Below are 9,021 nucleotides of genomic sequence, written 5' to 3' on the forward strand. Positions count from 1 at the left end.
GGGCTAGTATGCGGATTATCTAAATCTGTTCCGCATGTGACGTTGTGCTAAGAGAGTTAACGCTCTTAGTGCTACGATATTGAATACGTAGACTTCGTCTTTCTCACGGGAATAGACTACCCGGCGACGCGTGTTAGGCGCTGACTTTAGGATTTTTGGCTAACCCCCAGCCTTCAACGGATTTGATTAGCCTTTACCGACTACCGTTTGAGTCGGGCGAGCATGCGAATTGTCTAAATCCGTTCCGCATGTAACGTTGTGCTTAGAGACTGAATCCTCTAAGACTTGTTGCTATGACTTTGAATACATAGACTTCGCCGTTGTCATGGGAATAGGCTACCCAGCAACGTGTATTAAACGTTGACTTATCCCTCCTTAGGCTTCGGGATAAAATACCCCAGAATCGAACTCTGGTGTCTTTTTCCACGGAGAAAGACTAAACCGGCGACGCGTGTTAAGCGTCGGCATATCCTTTCTTAGGATTCAGGATGAAATTCCCCATGCATGTAAGGCATGGATTTTGGTGTTATTAATAACAACCTGCCACAATGTTGAATATGCGGACGGGTGTTCTTTTTAACGGGGATAAAATACCCCAGAATCGGACTCTGGTGTCTTTTTTGTTCGGAAAAAGACTAAACCGGCGACGCGTGTTAGGTGTCGGCATATCCTTTCTTAGGATTCAGGATGAAATTCCCCATGCATGTAAGGCATGGATTTTGGTGTTATTAATAACAACCTGCCACAATGTTGAATATGCGGACGGGTGTTCTTTTTAACGGTTAAGAACCATGTAACGTTGTGCTAAGAGAGTGAATTCTCTTAGACTTTGTGCTATGATGTTGAATACATAGGCTTCGCCATTGTTACGGGAATAGGCTACCCGGCGACACGTGTTAGGTGTTGACTTTAGGATTTTTGGCTAACCCCCAGCCTTCAACGGATTTGATTAGCCTTTACCGACTACCGTTTGAGTCGGGCTAGCATGCGAATTGTCTAAATCCGTTCCGTGTGTAACGTTGTGCTAAAGGAATGAACTCCCTTAGACTTGATGCTACGACTTCGAATACGTAGACTTCGCCATTGTTATGAGAATAGGCTGCCCAGCAACGTGTTTTAGACGCTGACTTATCCCTACTTAGGCTTCGGGATAAAATACAGAATTGAACTCTGGTGTCTTTTTCTTCGGAGAAAGACTAAACCGGCGACGCGTGTTAGGCGTCGGCATATCCTTTCTTAGGATTCAGGATGAAATTCCCCATGCGTGTAAGGCATGGATTTTGGTGTTATTAATAACAACCTGCCACAATGTTGAATATGTGAACGGGTGTTCTTTTTAACAGTTAAGAACTAACTGGCAGCGCGGGTTAAGCGCAGACTTATCCTTGCTTAGGTTTCAGGATAGAATACCCCAGGATTGAACCCTGATGTCTTTTTCTACGGAAAAAGACTAAACCGGCAGCGCGTGTTAGGCGCAGACTTATCCCTGCTTAGGATTCGGGATAAACTTCCTATGATGAATCCTAAATTCTTGGAAAAGGGTTGGTGTGGGAAAGGAAGAATTTTATATTCTATCTCCCGACACTGAAGAAGAATTTTATATTCTATCTTCAGCTGGAAAGGAGACTCGAGGTGGGATCTCCACCCCCAGAATCCGGAAAGGTGAAACTGAGAGTGGGATCTCCACTCCGAGAATCGAAAAGATTCGGATAACCCTAACTGTCGGAAGGTTTGATTACCGAACTAAAGATGAATTTCTCATTTATCGAGAGTGAATTGTGGTTTTGTCCCTAACTGTAGGAAGGTTTGGCCAAACAGGAGTTTGAGGTGACCCTAACTGTAGGAAGGTTTGATCACTCGATTTGAAAGTGGACCTCATTGAAGGGATCAAGAGGGGATTTTGATTGTGGTCCTAACTGTAGGAAGATTTGACCAAGTGAGAGTGGGAGTGTGAGATGACCCTAACTTTTATAGGTTTGATCACTCGATTTGTGGACCTCTCGTTCATTGAAGGAATCGAGAGAGGATTTTGATTGTGGTCCTAACTGTAGGAAGGTTTGACCAAGCAGAGAGTGAGAGTACAAGTTACTGTAGGAGTGTTGATTCGTACAGATCACTCGAAGGGGGTTTAGTGTTTATCATCTGATTTGTAATGGTCAGGTTATCCCTAAGAAAATTACATGTAACATCCTTTCGGGAACTTCCCGTTACATGAATCATCCACCCCCAGCTTCTTCGTGAAACTGGGTTTATCATTGCATCTGGTTGTATGATCGGGTTATCCTTAAGAATATTACGTATAAAATTCTCCAGGAACTTCCCGTCAACGGTAGGAAACAGTTTAGACTCATATACCTATTGGAGTATGCAGGGAGCAGTTTAACCTCTTGCACCTGTTGGAGGATTGAGAAACAGTTTATACTCGTATACTCTTTGGAGTCTTGCCGTTCTTATTTGGCTTATCTGAGCGATATGACGCCGGCTTCAACCAAGGTCTGAATGCTATTCTCGAGAGCAAAGCAATCCTTGGTGGGATGAACGACCCTCCTGTGGTATGCACAGTACTTTGGATCCGTCGTGTTGTCAGCTTCCTCCTGATTTGTGATAGCTGGTAGCTTGATCTTGTTACTTTCAAGGAGGGATTCGAAGATAGCTGGAACGTCTTCATCCTTGAAAGAGTACTCTTTTTGGAGTCTCGGACCCGAAGTCTTTTGCTGCCTTCGGGATTGCTGTTACGACGTTTGATTATCACCATCAGCAGCTACAGGTGCTTTGCCCTTACCACGAGAGGCGAAGTTTGAGTTCAGCGGATTAACCATCGGTCGGTTCCTCTTGGCCTTCTTCCTTCGGAGGAAGCGTTCGGCTTGTTCACCGCGCACCTTCAAGTCTTTCCAAGTGTCAGACGGTGCTGTTCCCATTGCCTCCAATACGTCCAATGCGAGGTTGTTGTGGCAAGTCTGGAGAATGAACTCTTTAGTGATCGGGTCCCGGCAATTCAACGCCTTGTTCCGGAACCTTTTGACGAAGGTGTCGACTAACTCCCCGTCTTTCTGTTTCTCTTCCAGCAACGATCCAATAGATATCTCGGTGTCGTCGTTGAAGAAGTTGGTGAGGAACTTAGTCTCCATATCATCCCAGCTATTCACGCTACCTGGCTTGAGGCAGTGATACCAATCGAAGGCGGCTCCGCGAAGAGTGCCAACGAAGGACCGTACCATCAGAGGCTCATTGCCAGAGATAACCCCCAGATGTAATTTGAAGTAAATCACATGCTGAGTGGGTGAACCCTTCCCATCAAACGGCGTGAAGTTGATTAAGTTGAACTTCGCCGGATAGGGGATCGATTCCCACTCTCTGGGGTAGGGACAAGGAACGACAGTCTTCTTTATCTCTTGAGCGGAAATCAGCGTATTGATTTTGCTCTCGAGATTTTTGATTTTCAGACTTTCACCCGAGTTTTCGTCAGCACGATTCTGAGGTGGAAGCATGGTATTGTGACTAGCATCCTCATTGCCACCCCCTGCATTAACGGGAGGGTTATTGGCGTTGCGAGCTTCATCCGCATCCGTATGCTCAACTTCCTGAACAACTTGATTACGGCGGCTTGGTTCGCCTTACAGGTTCGTCAGTGCCTGGATTTGTTGCTCATGCATTTCTCTCATATTCTGCATGGCCATCCGCATTTCGAACCTGAAGCTCTCCTGCTGTTTGGCCATGGCTTCTTCGAGCATCTTGGCCACTTGTTCCGCGCTTATCATAAATGACTCACGGGGTTGTCCTTCGCTGGATACTGTATTATCTGATGCGACCGCAGAGCATGCATCCGATTCTTCATCTTCTGAAGGTGTCCTTGTCCGAACCCTACCATAAGTTCCTCGTATGATGGCCCCAGACTGCAGATGGGTTACACACCGGGGTGCTTCCGGAATCGACTCAGGATTACCCTGTGTCGATGTCCTTTTGCTGGTCATGTTAGTGTTCGCGGGAAAAATCGTGTCTTTCTTTGTAATTGATTCCATTGTCATCTTAAATAACAGTTTTTTGAGTTACAAAAGATCCGGTCTTTTTATAAGATCCGGTTACAATGAAAATCAAAGAAAAATAAACAAAGATTACAACTTTCTCCTTTTGTGTCGAACGAATCACGAGCTCCTGTTTTGCGGTCGTTCGCTTTTGTGGGTTCTTTGCCTGCGCCGGGGTTGTTTGCCGTGGACCACCGCGCGATCTAGATCCGGTCGGATCTACGCAGTACGACGGGTATTATTTCACGAAGGAAGGGGGGGGGGGGGATTGGTTCACCAAGGAAACAATCGCCCAAATCTCGGGATCAAAGACCAAGCTTTGATCCGGAGTGTGCCTGCGTAGATCTGAGATCCGGTCCTCTCGAACTCTTGCCTTATTTGGCGTTGACGATCGCCGAGCACCAGATCTGGATGAACAAAACCTCGAAGTCTTCAAAACTCCAAGCTCAATCTTCAATTCGGCAGAGTTTCGGCTCTCAAAGTTCTAACCTTTCCAAATGAACCAAGGGGGGCCTATTTATAGGCTCCCTGAACTGTGCCCGCGCACAGATCTGGGTCGGCCACCTATGGGTGGCCGGCACTGGGCCGAGCCCCCCTTAGGCGTTGGGTTTCGTCATTTTACGTTTTCGGTTCAGTCCGTGATTCAGTTGACTTAGACTTTGATTTGTTGATCTGATTTGGCAGTAAATCCGATTCCTGATTTGGCAGTAAATCCACTTCTGAGTTCAAGTCCGAAACCGATCTTGATTCGGTCGTGATTCATCCGAGTCCGCCCTTGGTTGGATGTATTCCGTTGCTTGCGTGCGATTCGTCAACCTCATCGCCTCGTTGTTTCGTCGGTTTGTGCCGAGCTGTATTAAGGGACCTATAAGCAATTTTATACGCCTACAGATACCCCCTCCAAAGTATTTCAGCCTCGTTCTTTTATAGAAGAGTCTGGAATACTTTGGATATGATTGTCCCAACCTTCAGTCGGTGTAATGGGACTTTGGAATGACTTCCGTTCTTGATTCCTTCAATCTTCCAGGCTATTCGGTGCTTTGTCGAACGTCTGTAAGAGTTCCGGTGCTGCATTTATTGTCTGACCGTTGTTTGATTCCTTCAATCCTCCAGGCTATTCGGTGCTTTGTCGAATGTCTGTAAGAGTTCCGGTGCTGCATTTATTGTCTGACCGTTGTCGGAATTTTTAAACTTGAAGTCGATTCCTAATTTTCTAATCTTTAGCTCGTGTTTGTTGGTTCAACATAGAACTGACCATCGATTGTTGGCGTTGAGTCTTTATTTGCGACGCGTTGTCCGACGTAATGTTGTTGAGTTATCCTTAAGAATATTTATAAAAATATTCTCCAGGAACTTCTCAACCAAAAATAGGGAATAGTTTATACTCATATACCTTATTGGAGTAATTTCTGTGTCCGAATGAGCTGAACCGGCTTGATAATGAGTCAAAAAAGGCAGTAATTAGGCTCAAAAAATCCTCCAACTCTTCCGAACGTATGGGAGAGGAGTGAATGAATGATGGACTGAACCGTCGATCGATTTGAAGTCGTTTCGACGCTCGGTTCAGCTTCAATTTAGATTCCGGTTTAAACCCAGTCCGGTCCGGTTCGGTTCGGTTCAGAACCGGTTCACCCTATAAAAGGGGTTCTCTCTTTTTTTGTCTGGTCCGGTTCAATTTGGTCTTGGTTCAACATTATAAAAGAGGGTTTTTTACCCCTTACTAGGGCCGGCCCCCCTCTCTCTTTCTTTTTCACTTTTCTCTTCCCTCGAGTGTCCGTTCTCCCTCAAAACTTCATAGTTGCATTAGATCTAGTCTTCCTTTGGATCTTTGATTGAGAAATCCCTCAAAACTTCCATATTTAGAATTTCTCTCAGGCCCCTCGAGCGCGTGGTCCGAGCCTCTTTCAAGATCTGATTTTTATTGGATCCACGAGCTTTTCCTCAGGTAAATCCTCAACCATAACCCGTCACGCACCTCTCTTTTCGCTAAGAAACCCATCAAAATCTCACACATTTCTAAAGCTCTCCCTTCTCTAAAAAGCCCATTGATCAAAATCTTGCAAGCCACCACCGAAAATGATTCGAGCTACTGATCAAGATGTTAAAAGTGTACAAATCGGGCTTGATCTATGTTTGGCGTAAAAATTGACTCCCGGAAAGGGATCGTTTGTATTAATAAGAATGACTTATTACAAACTAAGGACCAATAATTACAACAGAAGTAAAGAGAATGCTCTTCTTGTTTAACGTGGGTTCTTTGGTAATGATAGGACGTCTCCTTCGAATGCTTGTGTTGAGTTTGTTTCCCTTGGACGATCCAAACGAGGTTGTGGGCAAGCTTCAGTACGCAGTAGAATCTTGATTGGATGAGTTCGATCAACCGAGGCCAACCGAGTGCTTGTGCTTGTGGACCAAAGATGCCATGAATTCGGTCTTTTTGAATGACAAGAAGTCTGATCTCTAAAGAACAAGACTCCACCAATGGCGTGCCAGGAACAAGACGGATCTCAAGTCCAAGATGGACTTGGGATCTCTCAAATTCGCCCTCAAAGAGGTCAGGTCCTAAGATCCTTTCTCTATGGCTGCTCATGGCCTTTTATAGAGAGGAAGGAGGGTGTAACCACTCCATTAAATTATAGGAAGTGACCATCCCATACTGGGTATGGCCATGAGGAGAATCATGATAAATCCCTTAAATAGTGGGAAGTGATCATTCCCATATTGGGTATGGTCGTGAGGAGAATCATAGCCATTCACTTAGATCGTAGGAAGTGACCTCTCCCATGCCTCAAGTAGGTGGGCTTGGCAAGCTTGCGGGCGAGCTTGCCTTGTGCAGTCGAGCTTCAAGCATGCCGGTGAGTTCCAAGCGTGCAGGCGTCATGCAGGCGATCTTGCACTTGTTAGGCGAGCTTGGCTCATGTAGGTGAGCTTCAAGCTGTCAGGTGAGCTTGGTCTTTAGGCAAGCCTGGATCATGCAGGTGAGCTTGGTCTTTAGGCGAGCTTCAAATTGTCAGGCGAGCTTGGCTTTGTTGGACCCTAGAGGGGGGGTGATTAGGGTCAAGAGGCTCTAATATGCAATAAAAATCAAACACAAGCAAACCACAAAACAGTAATGCAATTTAAAGTAAAAGAGATAGGGTTAGGAATCGTTATCCTTGACGCGCGATGTGTTAACGAGGTTCGGCCCGCTGACCTACGTCCCCGCTCCCCACTCTCGAGGAGAAATCCACTACACACCCGGTTTGGAAGCCGGAACTTCGTCTACACAGCGATCCCACACGATCTCTCTCACTACACAGTTTGATCTCAACAGATCACACTCCCTCACAGTTGATCTACACAAGATCTCACTCACACAGCAGAAGAAAAGATCCAAGACTCTCTCTTTACACAGCCCCTATAGCAAAGAGAAAAAGTACTGAAGCTGGGAAGTGAATCACACTTAAAAACAGAGAGAAAACACAGAAACCAGACTTTGAAAATTTTTCTCAGGAAACAGCAGACTCTCTGGTTTTTTGCAAACGTTAGGGCAAAGGGAGAAGAAGAAGTCTGGGGTTTTTATAGAAGAGATTAAATCAATTTAAAACAAAACCCAATCTTCCCAAATAGGATAATAATCTCCTTTACAGACCCTTATCTCAGACTGTGCCAAACACAGTTAAGTGTAAGCGCAGTTTACTAGGCAAATGACCGTTTGAAAAAAGTCGCGGTTGACTGAAGGGAATTTCGGTCGTCCGAAATAATCCTTCGGTCGACCGAAAAATTTAGTCGGTCGACCGACCGAAAAACCGGTCGACCGCCAGCCGCTTTGAAAACATAGAAAGAGCCATCATCGGTCGACCGACGCGGTCGACCGATATGAAAATCGAAATTTCGGTCGACCGTACCGGTCGACCGACGACCTCTCTGGAAAATACTGACAAATGACTATGGGAGCGGTCGACCGGACCGGTCGACCACTTTCAGATATTTTGCAGAAAATAGATTTTGACCCAACTTGAAATATTTGCAAAATATTTATTTGACCTCTGAAAATTCTAAAACTTTGTAAAAAGTTTTTAATACTAAAAACAAACTTCTTGGAAATGGAATTTTGCAGATAGGTCCTCATACTTGTGAAAAATAGTATTTTGTGAAAAAACGCTTAAAAGCACAAGTCTAAAAACGTGTGTGTGATTCCCAATAGCTTCAAGTAAAATCAGTAACTCTTTGCCTACATTCTAGCACTAGAGAGAGAAACAAAAGAAAGCTAATATCCTCATATATAAAGAACAATACTTGAGCTTTGATATAGCTTGAATCGGATGAAGCTTTTCGTCGAATTTGTCGTTCTTGAAATAACGTTGCTTAATCTCTTGGCCTCCACCTCCTTTGGATATCTTCGTTGTAGTGTATATTCCATCCATCCTCCGTTAATAGCACTAACGAGCTTAATTGATAAATGAATTTACTACATTTTCACTCAATAAGCTATTAGTACTGATAATGGTGGTTGTAAAACATCATCAAAACATAAGGGCTAACAGACGTGAGATGCCTGCGACATGTCACAGATTTTATGGTTGGGGCCATTCTTTGGACAAGCTTTGGTGGACTCGCATTACGAAGTACGTCTTAAGCCGATGGACGTTCGTGCCACCATGTATGGTCTGCCTGTTAGCGCGAAGCATTTCTTCGCTTTGTGTGAGCTCTATAACCCGGATTCTAACACCTTTCTGACCCGGCAAGGGGAGTTGGGCTTGGCCCTCCATGAGATGCACAGGATTTCTGGTTTGCCCATGGGACAGATGCTATATCAGGAATATTTTCCCTCCAACCAAGAATTAAGTCAGCTGAAGGATCGCATGCCCGACCGCTACGAGACTTTATGGGATCTCACATGTCACTATCATATCGCGTTGGCGCAGTCTGAACCTTTAGCGAAGAGGGATAAATCCCATGTGAGCTAGAAACAGTTTGCGTCTTATTTGTTCAGGAATCTAGAGAGCAATTCTGGCGA

The sequence above is a fragment of the Asparagus officinalis genome, chromosome 10, assembly GCF_001876935.1.
Source record: "Asparagus officinalis chromosome 10, Aspof.V1, whole genome shotgun sequence".
Lineage (NCBI taxonomy): Eukaryota > Viridiplantae > Streptophyta > Magnoliopsida > Asparagales > Asparagaceae > Asparagus > Asparagus officinalis.